This window comes from Heliangelus exortis, chromosome 13 (genome assembly GCF_036169615.1).
Source record: "Heliangelus exortis chromosome 13, bHelExo1.hap1, whole genome shotgun sequence".
NCBI classification, from domain to species: domain Eukaryota; kingdom Metazoa; phylum Chordata; class Aves; order Apodiformes; family Trochilidae; genus Heliangelus; species Heliangelus exortis.
The window spans coordinates 13,549,761-13,568,355 of NC_092434.1; the positions used below are offsets into that span (position 1 = coordinate 13,549,761).

At 42.0% G+C, this 18,595-nt stretch overlaps 1 long non-coding RNA gene across 1 annotated transcript in view; it reads right to left on the reverse strand.

Annotated features, from left to right (window-relative positions):
• LOC139801884 (uncharacterized) overlaps positions 1–13,801 on the reverse strand; it is a 421,250-nt gene extending 407,449 nt beyond the window's left edge. The window contains exon 1 of the long non-coding RNA XR_011728379.1: positions 13,742–13,801. This is a non-coding gene — a long non-coding RNA (uncharacterized lncRNA). The remainder of the gene's footprint in view (positions 1–13,741) is intronic.
• Between the last annotated feature and the right edge of the window lie 4,794 nt (positions 13,802–18,595).

An 18,595-nucleotide genomic window follows, 5' to 3' on the forward strand; every position in this document is an offset into this window, starting at 1 on the left:
CTTTCTCCACTATCAGCACCATGAACAACAAATAAAAAAGAAATGGAAGATAATATTTACTTTCAGAAAAGTGGTGGCTCAGGTTAGGGAAGTTTGAAAATTTTGATCTTCACCCAAATGGTCAACACACAGGAATAATACTTGAACCTTCAGTGGGTTGGAAGGGGGGGTGAAGAACATCACCCCATAATCATCTCAAACACTGCAGGAAGCAGAACAACAGAGCTTTTACAAAAAATGTATCTGGCAACAAAAGAACAACCAAAAGATGAGCTAATAGGGCCTGCTGGAGGTGCTGTAGGCTTCAAACTCCTCCCACCCCAAAGCTGCTTTCTTCCTACAGCACAGAATTATCATGGATCAGGAATTCATCTCTTCCACAGGGGCAGGACTCAGCTCATAGCCCATTGATGAACAGTGGCACTTCATGGGGCTGAAAATACAGTTCTCAAGGAGCACTCTGTCTATCTCAACATTTTTTTCTAAAAAATGTTTTTCAATTTGGGTCAATAAATATTCCCAAAGTTAAAGCAGTATGAAGAAAAAGAAATAGAAAGGTGAAAATATAAAATACGTCGTGTACCTACACAGCAACACAAAATTCTGCCTTAATCTTCTTGAGAAATATAAAAAAATGATATGCCTTAAAGATTTTTAAATTAATTTCCCTGGGTTAGTTCTTAGACTCCTTGCTATTGACATTCATTTAATTCATTATATGAAACACATATGAATTACCAATTCCAGTTTTACAAACCATAATAAAAAGATCAGTAAGGAGTAAAACTAAGAGATTTCAAGGGAAGCTTGTGCACCCATAGCTCTGTTCTGGGATATGATATGATAAAGAGATTCTCCTTTCTACCAGCTTACCACAAGTCTGGTTTTATTCCTGTGTGCAGTCACCTGGAGCTCTACTGCAGGTTTTAGCACAGTCACTAAGCAGCAGAAATGTGGAGTCCCAGCCCATGCAAAGCTGACATGGCAGGGTGGGAAGAAGGGTTTGTGGTTCCTGGAGAGGTGAACCAGGAGTCATGGACCCAGGATCCCTCTGAGCCACCTGCCTCCCAAATACACAGCACCTGAGAACAACTCTTTCCTGGTATGAGGCACACAAGGAAAAGAAGGGCTGGGAAAGCGTGTTTGGCAGGAACATTTCCTCACTGGACTTTCTGGCTGTAGACTATGGGGAGTAAAAATGATTTTAAAGGATGACCCAGAATAGGAGTTGCACTGCTGCCTGCAAGGGTCCGTGAGCACCCGTGCTCTCAGAAGGCACCCCAATTCCTCTGCTCATCCTCTGTCCTTGGAACTTGCCTTTGTTCTATGACCTTCCACATGAAGGTGTGGGTCTGGGTAATGGTAGTCAGGGAAGAGGAAAAAAATAGCAAGGTTTCTATCTGACTGCCAGACTTCAGAGAAACCCTTTTATATTTTCATGCAGCAGCACTTCTCACCAGCAACAGTATCAGGAAAAAAAAAAAATATTTTGAGGCCTGATAAATGCAGCTGCAGCCTAACCACTGTCACACCTGCTGTAGGAAGAGCAATCTGGGGGATTGGCCTCAGAAGTGGCCAGGAGATTGTCCCTGCCAGCACCAATGGATCCACAAATGGGCTGGAGGAAAGTTCATCAGCCCCTGGCCTGGATGCATCCCCCCCCTTCCCTGTTTTGTAACAATGTCCTTAAGTTTCCAAGCTCTCACTCCTTCTCCTTTCTTAGGCAGCCACACACGAGGCTGCATTGTGCATAGGGAGATAAAGGACATGGTGAATCATGAAAAACAGTAATTAATGCTGAAATACTATGTGTGGCCCATTTTGGAACACACTGCATGAGATTAGTGCTTTCCCCTACCCCCCTCTCCAAAAAAATACTGGACTTTCTCTTTCAACTAAAACAAAAAGCAAACTCTGAAACAGAACCAGAACCACAAGCTTACTGACCATCCTCAGTAATGTAATTCCAAGTCTCACACAAATTTACTTATTCTGGCAATCTCAAAATCTGCAGGGCAATTACCAGCAGCCTAATGAGGAATATCAGCACTGGTTTTAGTGTGAGTGAAATGGCTTCTGCAGTGTTCTTAGAGGAACAGCAGATATATTATGGAAAGGCCTTACATAATAACCTTTTTGTAAAGCTTGGATGGCAAGATGATTCTGTAAGACACTGAAGTCACATGCCATTAATCAAAAATGACAGTCTTTATTCATGTATATTTGACTGAAACTGCATAATTTTAGCCTCCAATAGCCCTGGATAAATGACCCTAAGTACAGCACTTTTTCAAATTGACAGTGATTGATGACAGACCCAAAAATTATGAACACAGAAGAAGTAAACATGAAAAATACAAAAAAGCTTTCGCATCATACAGATTTCTTGTTTTCACTTTTCCAGTTCCTTCCCTCTCATTTTTTTATCTCTGTAACCTTGCACATCATATTTTAATCATTTTTATGCTACTGCATTTGTTACATTTTGCCTGCAGTGCCCCCACAGTAAACCCTGAGCTTGCTGAGAGATTCATTCAGATAAATGGAATTGATTTTTTTTATTTTCCCATTCATGAAAAGAGTCTTTAAAGTTACAAACTCTTTATGCAGTATGAAACTAAAGAAACTGATTACTTCTGAGAAGCATTTATCTACAGCTCTTGACAAAACTGCAGCACACTTACTCATGTGAGCAGCATCCCTCACAAGATGAGCAGTTAACCAGCAACATCCCTGCAACTTCCACTTCCTTTTTCTCAACAAAAACCCCCTGGCTGACCATGGGATAAATAATGTAAGTAGTGCTCTCTAAGTAATTAAGGCCCCACCTTATTGATCTCTTTACAAACCTCTGTGTGCTCACACTAATTGATGAAATAGTAAAGAGAAACCAGCACCTAATTAAATTCGTTGGGGATAAACTAGTCCTCATCTGCAACAGTAACCACTGCTGGAAGTAATTACTGACCCCAGCCCAGCTCTGCCCTGTGCCTTGACACCAGATGATGCTCCCCACATAGAGAGAACACAGGTCTGAGCCTGGAATTAAACACAGTTGATTTCATACCTGCTTCCAAGTGTCTGCCTGTGTATGAGCTCGAGCTGAAGGCAAGACATCTGTGCTGGGGACAGCATGCACAAGCACACTGTGAAGAGGGGGTTCACCTCTCTGCTGACAGAGCTGGTCTGTCTCACCGTGCCCCACCAGGATGGGACCAGCTGGGAGATGGGAGAAGGGCAAGCACTGCCCTGCACCCATTCCCCCCACCCCTGCAATCAGTCATATGGCCAGACAGGGCTCCTGGTGTCAGATGGGCTTTGGATGGTGTAGCCTACAAAACAGATTTCATACCATGAGCAAAATACCTGAGGAAGAGGAAAGCCAGTGGCTTACAAAATGTATAAATGTTTGGAGGTATTTGTTAATTCATCTCCTTGCAAAAAGCTGTAAGGTCTGAAGATGAAATTAGGTGTAGATGGTGGCCTTATGCTTTTCTCTTCAAAACAAGGACTGACCAAGTATGAGCATAGTCCAGAACTCACCATATCCCTCCTGCTTTGTCTTGCTGCTGAGCCTGGAGCTGGTCCATCACACCCTGAGCTGGGTGTAGTACTCCCTGGGCAGGGGGTAGTTGTCCAGGCAACTGAAACACAGTTCTGGGTGCTGCTTGTCTCTGGAGCTATGTGACAACACACAATTCTTCTGCCTGTCAGGCATAAATAAAAAGGGGTTTGGGGTTTTGTTTAGTTTTGTGAGGTTTTTGAAACCAAATAGTTCTTGATTGGAGCAAGTACTGGCAGTTGTGATGAATGTAAAAATGCACCTTTAAAACTGTTCCCACTGGTGTTATCTCACTGTACTCCAAAGCTCTGAACTGATTCTGGGAGATGACAATTGAGCATTGTTTCACTGAGAACACATTGGTGCATGTGCTGTTAGCCTGGACAGAATGAAAGGCTTTTAGAGGCACTTTTGTCTGGTTTTGTCTGTCTTTAATATTGGATTAATAAGGCTAATATTGCCACTGCATTATCACTTTATGAAAAATTGCTAATGAAATTTGAAATAGTTTAATGACAATATCCCGGTTCTTCCAAACACCTGCCTGGGCATTCACCTGCTGCAGGGCTGGACTGCATGGCTGCTGGGGAGCTGGGGAGCCATGCCAGGAGACACAACCTTTGATTTTGTCACACACTGCACCACGCAATGTCATTCCACATCAAGGTCCCCAGAGTTACAGCATGTCAGCCCAGCTTAGGGCTTCACACGGTGTAACAGAAAGTGATGTGCAGTGAGCTCTGAGGAGCCTGTTGCCTCTTTAAAGCTCTCGTGCAATGGGGCTGGGTGCTGCTGCCACCCATATTCCAGTGTGCAGGGCCAGCATCGGGTACTGCACCAGTTTCCAAAGTGGGGTGGCCAGACCAGGCTGCACCCACCTCCCCAGCAGCTGTGGGCAGAGGGAGCAACTGGAGTATTTGGGGACATACCCTGGCACGGGTCTGCTGACAGCTCCCATGCTTCAAAACCAAAATTTGTAAAAACCAGCAGCAGCACACATCATTCCCTGCTGTTTACTTTCCATGTTGGCACTGCGAATGAATGGTGCTTTATCAGACAGGCGGTTTCAAGCTCAGCTTGTCCTGCTTTTCTCTTCCCTGCACTGAGGAGGCAGAGCCATGGTTTGGACACTTGCAGAAAGGAGCTGAAGTTGTGGCTTTGCAAGCGAGAAGAGGCATTTACCATCCAGAGGCCCCTGACAGCACTTTGGGACTAGAAGAACAATCACAATAGATGTGTGGACCAAGTCCACAGATTTGCAGCAGATGCATTGAATGGACCAGTTCTCACTTCTTAAAATAATTGCTGAAGGCCATCTGACTTGTCTGGAAACATGATAAAGCTCCTTTTTAAACTGACTTCCAGCTGTCACAATTTTCTACTGAGCCATGAAGACAACTACATGAAGGCTGGAAAAGTCTTGGTCATAATTCTGCATTCCCTGGCATATTCCTCAGCTGTAGAATTATGCAACAGGAGGATCTGTCCTCTGGTGTCTGCTTTTCTCCTGTCATAAGTCATGGCTTGTAACATTGCATTCAGTGCCCAATGGAACAAGAAGAGCCTCTCTCTGTAGGAGGCATTTGGGTCAACATTAGCTGCATGACCATCTCCAAGCAGGGAGCAGTGTGCTGTGCTCCAGGAATTGCTGAATGACAGTGTTTATCCAGCAGGAGTCTGGAATGCCTGAATTTCACTTCTCTTCTTCTCTTCTCTTCTCTTCTCTTCTCTTCTCTTCTCTTCTCTTCCTTTTCTTTTTTTTCCTCTTTGGTATCTTCTCATCCAAGTGAAACACTTACAGGAAAAAGCCACTACAAACTTTAAAAGCAGACTAATGTTCCTCTAATCCAGGCACCCACCATGAATTTTTGTTTATTATCAGATCATGTTTAGACCACCAGAAAAGATGAGGTTGGCAGTAGGGTGTGCATACACATGCTGCTGCTCATCAGGGCCATCCTACTTCAAGTTTTAATGCAGAAAACCCCATCCTGGTGGCACAGCCACAATCACATTTATAGGTAGCCCTAAGGTAAGCCAGTTCTACTTTCACGTGGAGCTCCTGGTGCCACCCAGATTTATACCAGCTGAGATTCACCAACACTGCAGAGACATCTGATGTCCAGCTGTGGGCCATTAAAGCTCATTTTCAAGCTTATAGCCCTGACCATTTTAGATTTACTGATTGGTTTCTTTTCACTTCTTCACAGGTTGTCATCATCTCACATCACCTCTGGAAAACACCTGCAATTTCATTTGAGCATCACACCAAAGCAGGGGGACCCACTGGGTATGTCAGTAATGAGTCAATCCTCAGAACAAAAGGCATAAGCAAAGTTACAGGAATCAATGTTAATAAAATATTAAAACAAGGACTCCCACTCTACATGTATTGATCAGACAGGGAAAACCACAGCAAGGAGTGAAACCCCAGCCCCTGAGCCAACTGGCAGTGTGACAGCTGAGGGACTCAGAGGTCCCCATTTTCAGTCACACAAAGGTTAACATCTTTGGCAACATAAAGATACCTCAAAGGGTGTATATAAATATATATATATATATATTCAAACCTTAAGATCCATTTATATTGCTAGAGGGTGTTAAAATGGCCTTAGGGCAAATGAGAATTAAGATAACAGATTTTAAGACCAGAAGGGATCACTGTGATTACCTGGCCTAACCATAGAGTTTTACTCAATAATTCATTTATTGAGCTGATGTCTCCTGGAGCAGGGGGGCATCTCCCTACCACAGGCACTTACTGCATAGTGAGCAATGAGGAGATTTTGCAATGGACACAGCCAGGCTGCACAGTGCAGTGAAGCATTTCTGGGGGTGTCCTGACATCCCAGGTGTAAGAGAGGGGTCTCTTGTGTTTGGGACAGACCCTCCAGGGCCACAGCACTGCTCAAGCACTTCCATTGGGCTACTGGGAGAGCACACATGGCCAGGACAGCTCCCCAGGGACAGTGCTTCAACTGAACTCTGCCTGGGGTGGTTAAAGCAACTTACTTTACAGGTGTGCAGAAGTCACAGCCTGAAACCAGAGACCATTTTGCTTTGAACCCCATCATCCTGCTGCTGGCAGTTATGGGCAGCATAATGGAAAGAAAAAGCACAGTGGAAAGAAAAATGGTGCTGAGAAGTATGGAGCTGAGGACCACGACTCTGGCAAAATGTGAGGAGGGGGGAAGACTTCAGCTCTGAGGTGGGTGAAAGAGTTCCAGTCTAAAACATGAAGGATGCAGTCCCTGTCTTCGGGGCTCATCTCTCACCCTTTTAGGTACAGAAGTTCACATGCACAGTGCTGGATCAACCTCTTTGTGCTCTAGATGACCTACTTGAAAAAAAAAAAAAAAAAAAAAAAGGGGTTCAAAAGTAGGCCTTTGCAGAAAAACAGATGCTGCAAGGGAGCTGAACAATCTTGGGTAATTAAATTGTAATTAAAAAATTGCTTCATTCATTAACTATGGTAATTGATCAAAAAACAATAGGACACCTGCTATTTTCATTGTGACTGTCCCAGTGTAATTCAGGGTACAATTTCCATGTGAAACAGGTCATTTAGATTTAACATGGATTCAAATTATTCTATTAAACTGCTCATAAATATCTGCACCTTTAATTTCCCACCAATGCTTTCAGCAGAGTTTACCTAAAGATCAACCCTCAGCCCAGGATTCATAACAAACAGCATTACACCAGCTTCTCAGAGTATCCCCACCTTCTTTTACCCATTCCTCTTGGCCTTCTCTAGCATGAATTGAGTCTTACAGATCTCTCAAAGTTTTCAAAGTGGGTGTTGCCTTCTGTTTGCTTTATTTTTTATTTAAATATGATAGCAGAAAGCTGTCAGGCAGAGAAGAACCTGGGGCTATTGGTCAGTGGCCAGCTAAATATGAGTCAGCAGTGTGCCCAGGTGGTAAGAAGGCCAACAGCATCCCTGCTTCTATCAGGAATAATGTGGCCATCAGGAGAAGGGCAGTGACCTTATCCCTGTGCTCAGCACTGCTGAGGCCACACCATGAGTGTTGGGTCCAGTTCTGGGCCCCTCATTACAAGAAGGGCTTGGAGCTTCTGGAGAGAGTCCAGAGAAAGGCAACCAAGGTGGTGAAGGGTCTGGAGAACAAGTCCTGTAAGGAGAGGTTGAGGGAATTAGGAATGTTTAGTTTGGAGAAAAAGAGGCTGAGGGGAGATGATGTTGCTCCCTACAGCCCCCTGAAAGGAGGTTGCAGGGAGGTGGGTGCTGGCATCTTCTCTCAAGTGAGTAATGATAGGACTAGAGGAGATGGCCTGGAGGTGCACCAGAGGAGGTTTAGACAGAATATTAGGAAGAATTTCCTAATATTCAGTGGTCAGGCACTGCAAGGAGCTGCCTAGGGAGTTGGTAGAGTCACTGTCCCTGGAAGTATTTAAAAACCATGTAGATGAGGCACTTCAGGACATGCTCAGGTGGTCAGGGTCATACTGATATTGACAAATATAATTTATTTATTTTACTGGGGGACAGATATTGATGGCTGGACATGGAAATCTTAGAAGTCTTTTCCAACCACAACAATCCTGAGATTCTGTGTTTCTGTGATTATTTTTATTATTTACAATGTGCCAATACATGAAAGTGTCTTCCCTGCAGAGTACAGCCTGACAGACAAATGTACTGGATATGCAAAAGAAAGATTTTATTTTTCAGTAGACAGCTTTTTCTTTGCATCCTGCACAAGAAGGATTTATTGCCTAACTCTATGGATGGCAAAGCCAAGCCAACTGTGTCCCAGTTGGACAGGGTTCTTTCCACAAGCATGGATTTAGAAAATAAAAATCAGTGTGGCAACCGGTTGCAAGGATGCAACAAAACACATTTCTTCCAGTTTTAATTGGTAATGGAGTAATAATAAGTAACAAGAAAAAGAAATAAGATGAATTAATATGAAGACACTGTTTCAGTGGGATTTGTGCTGTCAAAATTTACCCAAAGCTCCCAAAGTCATGTCTTGAGAATTTTAGCTAAGCTTCTTCCTGGCTGTTTTTGAAGGGCTCTGCTTATTTTCAGTTTCAGCAGCACGACTTGTACAGCACACTGAATGATTTAACCAAGCAGATTTAGAGTTCAGTAGACAGTGTTCTTTGTTAGATTTTAGTCACATACCAAATTCAATAGAGACTCTGCTGCTGGTGTACGTCAGGATGCCAGGAAGGCATGAGACAGTGGTGAATATGTTGGAGTTTATTGTTTAGAAAAAATTAAACTTGGTCTTTCATTCAATCTTTAATTAAATAGTCATACTCTAAAGCTCAAGGGACAAAGGAAAAGAGAGAATAAAGACAGTTGTTCTGCAAAACACAACAGATATTTCTTTATAGCTGTATTGAACAAGTCAGCATATGCCATCTTCTCTGGAAAGAAATACAAGTATTTTGGGTAAATGTGTCCCCAGCAATGAATTACCATCACTGCTGCTAGCTATTACCTACATAAGATCATTAAAAAACAGACAGCTTTCCTGCATAAATAGAGCTGTGTTTGTTTCCTAATAAGAACTCCCATCATATTTTCTGCTGGTGAGGTTTGGAAAACAAGTCTTAGATCTCTCTGTAAAGATGCTACACAAAAACTGAACAGCCATATGTGTTAGTTAGCTAAAACACAAGTCATTTCTCTGCTCCCTGTCTGCAAATTTGTTCTTAATTATGAACACTGAGCAGACTGTATGCTGCATCCCAGGCACCAGCATTAAATTGCTTAAGCCCAGAGAACTGCCAGGAGTCTGCCAAACCTCCCATATCAAGGAACTGTTTCAAAGGGCACCATCAGTGGTCTGACCTCAAACCTGCCCAACAGGATTCAGAGTGGGAACACTTGAAAAGTGCTCAGAGTGTGGGTAACCACACCACAGAGAACAGCAGTCCCTACCCGTGTCCCCTGTGGGATGCTGACAGGATTTGCCCTCTCTGGGGGCCACGGTGGGAAGCACACTCCTTGCCAGCAGATTTCTTGCTTCATTTTGTTACGTCATGGAAGCAAGATTGTAATTTCATGCCATCCATGGGACATGGTCCTTACCACTCTGCCATGTCTGGCAGACAGGTAAAGCATGTCACCAACTACATTAAAAATAACAATGATTTAGCTGCTTTCTGGCTGTGAGTGTATGATCTTCAAAATAACTAACAACAGAGAAGATAAGTCTCTTTTACCCTTGTTACTGCTAAATTTTGTGACAGAAGTGCTTTATTCCTGCAAATGTAATGCAAATGGGAAATGGTACAAACTCTAACCCATTGAATTACAATCTTCAAATTATAATCTTGTTTTCCTCCTTGCAGACCTTATTCACATTAACTTTCAACAAATCAGTCAGTAGCTCTTTAAACCAAGCTTCTTAATATTCATATCCTTAATTATCTATTCAATGTGTAAAAGTAAAATGTAGTAAAAGTTCAAAAGTTTAAAGCAATGAAAGTTCATTATTCCTCTTCTCTCCAAATATTTTAAAATGCAAACTGAAGTTTCACGAGGTTATCACCAAAATATGCACCATGTCCTCACACCAAATTGTGAAGGGCAGTGAAGTCACCTGCTTAGCTGTGAGGGAACATCAGCCATGGGCTGACAGGCAGGATCCTCATCTGCTCCCTCCAGACCTGAAATCTACTTGGCCAGTTCAGCAGAGCAACATTAGGTGAACAAAATATAGTAAGGAACTACTCTTAATGTACTTACAGTTTGATAGAGAAAGGAAATCAGTAGCTGCTCCTCAGTGCTTGAGTGGCTTGAAGTCTTGGGAGAGACTCACTTGGTTCATGAAACTCAACTCTGCCTTTACCTGCTCTGAAACTTCCCAAAGCTGGAGAAACCTTTGCAGTGGTTTTTAAATTAGTCCTTAAAACAACACACCTAGAAAGAGGCATAGCAAAGGCTGCTTAAGCTCATTCTCCAGTGTCTGAATCCAGCTGCTCTGGGATGAAGATAAACACAAGACACTTACAATATGATATTTTCCTAGATTGTCTTCCAGGCCCCAGCAGATTTTATGTAGGGGATTTCCTGCACCAGAAATGCTGTCTTTGTGTTGAATAAATCTGCCTGGATTTTTCCTCATGAGCGTGATCAGTCCATCCTTTCAACCTTCATGAACTTTCAGCATCCTGTCAGCATCCTTCTGACAGTTTGATTGCTCGTTCTGCAAGAGCAATGGGATGGTCAGTGCAGAAGCTTTCCAGATAAGGAGAGCAGGATTTAACTTTTTCATGAACTTGTCAGAGCAGGTCTTTAGCTGAGAGTGCAGTAGCTACATGGCAGGTTTGTTCTCTTTTTTTTTTAAAGCAGAAGTTAACTTTTGTATTTAGTTGAACAGGCTGGAGGTAAATTCTACCACCTCAGCTTTCATTTTTAAACTACACTGGCCAATAATCACTTACAATCCAGGTGCCAGGAAGGAGTGCAAGAACCTTTTAAAATGTAAAATAACACGATTCTGTGACAAATAGAAAGGAAATAATTTTCAGTCGAAAAGCAGTTGGAAAATTCATGATGTGTACTCATTAAAATTGCCTTCAAGATATCAAGACAGGTTTTCTCTATAAATGCCAGATGAATAAGAATGGTAAGTGGCAGCTATGATGCACAAAACTCTTCAATGAACACAGTTGTTTTTGGTTTATGCTGCTGGAGATTTTTTCAAGCAAACCTGTATTGCTTTAAAGGTGCTTTATATGGATCAGAAGAGGAAAAATGAGTAAGGAATTGAATCTAATGCTACAGTTATGTGAAGAGAAAATAGCCAGCAATACTGATTTTGCTTTGTGATCAAATATCAGGAAAATTGAGGCAGCATCCTTTTTTGTAATGACTGCCTGCTTAATTGCTTACACGTGGAAAGCAAGACCCCACACTGATGGGAATCACATCAACCTGCAAAAGGAAACAGGATCAACTCTCAACACCAACTGGATCCCCCTATTTTCCCCAAGCTCAGTATTGCTCAACGTCCCTCATTCAGGCCTGCAAAGCTAAACAGGAGCTCTGAGTTATAAAAATACTTCTACTTATATTGAAGCTGCTCTGTCAGGATTTGGCCTGGTAACCCCAAAGCCATTGAGAACTTCACAATTGATTTCAGGAGGTGATGTCTAAAACCCCACTGGCACTAAACTGAAAACCAGAGGCTGGAAATGCTGTATATAATAATAAAACTGTAATGGGCTAATGAATCCTTATTCAAGTGCTGGTTTATTCACAGAGGAATCATCTATCTACTCTGCTCCAAGGACTCAGTTTCTTTCAGTACCTGAGCAGCAAATCTCAGTGGTAGAAACATTTGCCTTCAGCTGCAGTCAGCCCCTCACCCTGTGCTTTTCCACACAGGAAACCCAGGAGGATGTTTTAAAGAAACAAACACAGTTATTAGCACTTAAACATCCCATATGTCAGTTAATCACCAAGAATGATAGTGACCTGGTTCAGCTTTTCATGAAGTCACCTATTTAATCTGCTGTTTCAGTCTCAACTAAAAACTCCAGAACAAACTTTCCTTCACACATGACTTTTATGGAGTGAAATCCTAATTTGTACCAAAACCCAAAATAAAAATGAAACATAAATCCTTTGGGAATTCTATTTCTGTTGTCAAGGTCTGGAGAAAGATGAGCTGGATGATGAGCTGTTACAGCCTTTTCTACTGTTCCTCAGTCTTGATTATGTTTCCTGCTCGGGAACACACTTCATAAGGAGCTTAACTTTAAGCACGTGCTTTAGAGTCATTGTATCCAAGAACAAGGTAGAGTCAGGATGCTGGCAACTAGAAATGGTCTCTTGGCAAGCCAGAGATCCACAGTCCCCAGATCCACAGGACACTTTAACTTAGCTCCAAGTTCAAAAGACAACAGAAGCCATTGGTGCCTGTGGAAGCTTAAGACCAACCGGATGTGATCTGGGCTTTTATGAGTGTTTACAATTTCTCTTTAATTTAAATCTATGAAATTTAAGCACATTTTTACATCTAAATGCATGCTGAATCAGTATCAACTGAACCTCTAGAGGCTTTTACCCTTCACAAGGAGGGCTGAAATGCAATGACACCAACCCTCAGGACCTGGTGCCCCTGGAGCAGTCCCAAGCATCACAAAACCAGCTCAGTGTCCAGTTACTGACACTTCTTCTCTCTCACCAAACTCCCCCAGTGGGGAGAATGGCCGTGAACCCCCTGGAACTGCTTCCTTTCAGTAGGCATTGCCAATCAGTTACAGCCAGTCCCACCTTTCTACTCATTGCTTTCTTACCAATTATTTTTCAGTGGCAGATGGAGGCCACTGGACAGAGCAGTGCCACATTCTGGGACCTACCAACCCAGGAGCAATCTATCCTTGACCTCAGGATTTTGCAATTTAAACAATTCATTCTATGCAACAGAGAACCCTTGAACAATCAAAAGTGCAAGATAGGATTACAGACTGGAAATAATTTCTCTCGTGTCCCTCCATCTCCTTCCACTTCATCCCTTTACCAGTTGAGGGTAGAGCTCGTGCATTCTTACCTTCCCACCAGCAGCACCCAAAATCACCCCCAGGGAGAGCACTGGCCCTGTCACAGGCAGGGTAGCACAAGAATTGTGCAACTCTCCAAAGGGGTCACCTTCCTTTGCTGCTCAGGTTCGTGTTATCTTACTCCATCTGTTTGTTTGGTCCTCTCGTGCTCCTGGCTCCCTTGGAATGGCCCTGGAGAACTGTGAGTTACTTCAGATAAAAAAGATAAAGCCAACAGTCTTGCCAACTGGGATGGAAAGGACTTGAAATCCACCTTTGCAACATTTGTTTGTTAGCCAAAACTCAGATTCAGTTAGGAATACTACGAGTATTTTGCATTTTTTACACGAGGCACCTCGTACTCTTCACAGCTATTACCAAGTATAATTGCACTGTAGTTCTATAAAATAAAAATATAATACTTAACACTTTCCAAGTACACAGTAGTAATTGTGAATAATTAGACAGAATCTTGGGCTTTTTTATGGCTATTTCTAGCACTGAGTTTGCTTACACTACATAAACACCATCTGTAGAGAACGTAAGACAACTTCTGTATGAGCACAGTTATATAAACCTGTATCATCAGCTTTCCAGTGTGCATCCACTCACACATTGCATCTTCCTCAAAACTACATTAATTCAGCTACTTACCCTTTTGGATTCATCCTCCTGCTTCATTGCATCCAAGCCTCCACACCTCTAGGTACTTTCCAGTACTTTTCCAGTACTTTCCAGTACTGTATTGCAAGCACATTCACGGATCCACCCTGCATCCCTGACTCCACCTCCACCCAAGCCTCCCCGGGCTTCCCCCACACCCTGCTCAGCCTCCATCATGCACCAGAGGTTGCCACAGAGCAGTGGTTTCCAAATTCTCCCTGTGAAAAGCTTTTGAGGTGTTTCAGCCCAAGGGCTGCCTGTCGTGAGTACCAAAGCAGGGGCTTTTCCCTCTGCAGAGGCCACTTCTTAAGTATAAAGCACAAACAATGAAAATGAAAAGCAATGAAAAAAGAGAGATCTGGGCTTTGAATGCTTCTTAGGGTCAAGCACTAAACCCTCTTTTGACAGCTACACAACCCACACTTGTTCTCTTCAAGAGAGTTTGACCTCGAGTGAGGAACTGAACAAAGTGCATATTTTGTCTACAGTGGACAAATATGTTGTTCTAAAGCAGCAAACAAACTTCAGATAAAATATACAGATAGTGACAGGTGGAAGAAAAACCCTCCTAGAAATGAAACCTCACTGCAATTCATGCAAATTTGGGAAAAAAAAACAAAGAAAGAAAAAAAGCATTTATGATTTCATTGACTTTGTGTTGTATGGCAGAAGGTTAATCAAACTAAAGTGTTACATTTCTCCTCTGTTATTGATTAACCAAAGTCAAATAGCATTATCATTTTCCTTAATGCATTTAAATCACAAATATTTTCCCAGATGCTCTGCACGGTCACTTTGCAGGTTTCAGTGGAAGCTGTTTACAGGCAGGAGCACAGAACCTGGACAGAAACACTTTGCTGTGATAGCAGCATATACCCAACAGTTTTCATTTTCAAAATTCAGAAGAAAAGTTGATGTCCCTCCTGCTCCTCTGAATTACCTCTCTTTCTGCAAGAATTTGCAGAATTTCTATATAATTTGAAAAAATTACAAGCACGCTCACAATGGCAGCATTTTTGTTCCCATCTTTGAATCCCTGGCCCAAAGTCCCCTGAAACCACTGGGATTATTTTCTGTCTTCACAACCTCTTATAGAGCCCTGGATATGCTGCAAAGTTGGTTTTCACTTTTAACAGGTCACTGCTCAGGGGAGAATCTGGCCTAAGAGCATACAAGTGATCTCCTGCCCTGCTAAAGCAGCTGCAGTGACATGGCCATCTGATGCCAGGAGCCCGACTGCATGATCTTGGTTCTTTTTAAGTGATCAGTTATATTGACTTGTAACACACACTGAAACGACATGAAATGAGAGGAGAAGAGAGCCCGTGCTGATGGCCTGGGACCCGCTGCCTGCCGTGCCCATCACCCTGCTCTGGGCACTGGGCCTGGCATGATTCCCACCAGGCATCTGCATGATGTGCAGCTGAACCAGCAGAGGTGCAGAATCATGTATCAAGTAACTGTTGCTGATCAGCAGCTTTGAAAATGGCAAGAAATAATCAGAACAAACCCAGCCTTAGGTTTAAAGCCAAGTACAGCTTCAGCAGACTTCAACAGAAGTGAATGAATGAGAATATTACATTTCTATCACTATTTTTGTTCAAAGATGTTCAATTTCTCTTGCTGTGTTCTGAAGTGAAGGATAAGGATTTCATTTGCATTGGGATTAAAAAATTTAAAAGGGAGAAAAAACCAAGGCTGCCCATTCCTCACAGAAACACCTGTACAGTATCTCTAAACTGACACCTGGAATTAGGTGTATTCCAGCTGGAGATCAGCTGTAACACTCTATCTGCTGTAAATAACCAAAACACTCAGAGGTTTATCTGCCACAATATTATAAGGGAGAAAGTCTGTTGATACAAGGGTGATCTTTATCTCTTGCTTCATCTATATTCTGCCAGCACCATTTCTGGGTTTGCTCATTACTACCAGTTTATGTGTATATGTACACACACAGGGGTGCAGCACTGAGAACCCCCTGACCAACAACTAATAGGGTAAAATTTACAAAAGTGAGCTCTGATTTGCAGCCAGTGAATATTCAGCGTTTTCAGGAACAGGAAAGAAAGTATTCAGTAGCACCACTAATTTTTTTTTAAAATATACATGCTGGACAGTCAGTTCTCATGATTGCTGGGACTGCAAAAGCAATTCCTGAATTAAACACTTATAATCACCAGTGAGAAAAGTATAACACCCATATGGGATTTATTATTTATGTACTTTATGCTAATGCAATGTATATGTTTTCTATCAGCACAGAATGGGCATAGCATTAAAAAAAAACAAACCAGCCTGCAGTTAACTATACCCTTTAGGTTTCACAAATACTGCCACTTGTTCGCCTGCATTCACTCCTGTTTTGTAAATAAAAATATTTGGTCAAGGCATCTGCTCAGTCAAGAGCTTTGACTGCTGATCCAGGTACAGGTTTTCAGACCTGTGCACAGCAGAAACCCAGCTAAATGACTGAGTATACAAATCACCAGGCAGGTGGTTAATTCTTTACACATTTATGATGATGCACAGTCAATGAACCAGCACAAAGGTTAGACACCTCTCCTTGAAAACCAGACCTTTGACTTGTTTAGAATAGAATTTTACAAAAGGAAAAAAACAGAAAAAATGAGTTAGGTTATGTTGGTTTTAGGTTCTGATTATTCTTATTATTGCTACCTGGAACTGTTAGGGAAACAAATACAACATTTTGCAATTAGACCCCTGATCTATGAAAGCACTTGAATATGAACCCCATCAACTGTATGATGGAGCATATGAGTAGTCACTTAAATGAAATTACTACTTATATATGTGAATTATCCACTCATTTTAAGTGATTTGCCAGATCAAAGCCTTTCTGTTTCAATTAGAACAGCAGAGTTAAAGCAATGTAACAACTCCACTTCGGAAAAAATAACAAACCAAAGGTGGCAGTGTCAATAAAGAGGTTCCCAGAGGCAAAGAGAGTGACCAGGAAGCACCCATATGACTACACCAACTGGATCGATCCATTCAACTTTTTTTTTTTTTTACCCAGAAGGTCAAAATAAATTTCATTTCAAACCTTTCAAGAAAACTGCACTACTTTGTCTTGTCTAGGGGCCACGGATGTTAATGGCCCAAGAAGTTGGACAAACACCACTGTTTAAAATAGCAGTTCTACTTTTTAACTGAAGTAAACAGGAATGTTCTAAGTCTCCAGTGTAGCCTACAGGAGTGTCAGGACAGCTTATTCAAAGCAATACAGCCTCTTCTGAAAGGTTTTAGTTATTATAACTGAACACTCTCTCCCTCAGATGCACCTGAGAAGCATTAACTTCCTGGTGACTTTAAGAACCAAATCCTTTAATACAAACGTAGCTTTTCCCACAGGCACTTGAAAATATTTAGCATTTTTTCAGTCAAATGCAATTTTCATAATAAAGTAGCTCACTCGGCTACCTGACACCACAGACAAAGACACAGAGTGAGCAGTTGCTGCCAGCTTAGGCAGAGCATGATGGCAACCCCCAGTTATATCTCTAAGCAGGCTTTTAAACATCCAAGTCCTGCTACAATCCAAGCAATGTATGTATTATGTGTTATTGTTATGTATTTTACTCATTATTTGTAATGTCTTTTATTCCATAATATGCAACTCCTGCATACGCAGTGTCCTTCAGCCAACCTTAACAGAGCATACAACAGATCTTAAATGACTCTAACATTTAAATTCTACCTCTATGACCAATTTTAGAACACTGAAGGGTCCCTTTGCTACTCTAAAACCACTTTGGATGCCTAATTTTAATTTCTGAGTTTTAGGGGCTGGAAATCAGAATTTGCTTAATATAATATCCCTTCTGCTACAAAGTAGATTCCTCCACATAAACACCCCCCCCCCCTTTCTGAACACCATCAGCTCATCACTACTGACACTGCTCCCTAATTTTAGTCAACTGGTTGTTTAAATTTCACTGGCAACCCTCAGAAAGAAGTATGGGAATAAGGTACATTTTGTTCTCTGCCAAAATCCTCAGTCCAGTCTATGAAACCCCCAATACTCACATCTAGCTGCCTCGCTGGCAGTTCCAAGGGTATCATTTTAAAACTGCAGTGTATTTTGTTCAACCAAGCCACGCCATGAGCCTGTTTTACTTCCATCCACTTAGCCTATTAATGTAGGCTAATACTGCATGTTCTCATGGCAGCAAAACCTAAGGTGTACCAGGAGACTGCAGTGATAGATTACATGTACATGCTGTGTCATATCCAATTAACTCAAATTGACTGTGTACTGCATTATGCTGTTAGTGCATGGAAGATCAATAAATATGGAGAAAATCCAAGGAGGCTCCCTCCATTCCCATCCAATTCTAGTAGGTCTGAGACAGATCATGCTCCTATGATGTGTGTGCTGCTGCTGAAGAGGGCAGGTGGTGCATAGACACCATTCAAACTTGGCCTATTCAATCTAAACTCCTCTAACTCGCCATTCATGCATAGCAAAACACCATCTGGTCCTATTTTGCCTCCAGCAATCACAGCTGACCAAAAACGATAATAACAGCTGTTGCAAAACAAAAGCCAAACAAAGGGGGGAGGGAAAGGTTAGAATGAAGTCCAGTGCTGCAAAACACTCCATGAAGTGAGAAATGGAAAAAAGGAGCCATTCAAAGAGCCAATCCCCATTGAAAGGAGGCAGTGCAAAGACTTCTGGTTAAACTCGACATATTTAATCCATCTGTCCTGCAAACCACAATGGTCAGGTGATAATATAAAATTGAGATTATGTTGCATAGAGGTATTTAAAGCCTTTGTTCCCCAAGTTAGAAACTAATGACCCTGTGTCAGCTAAAAATT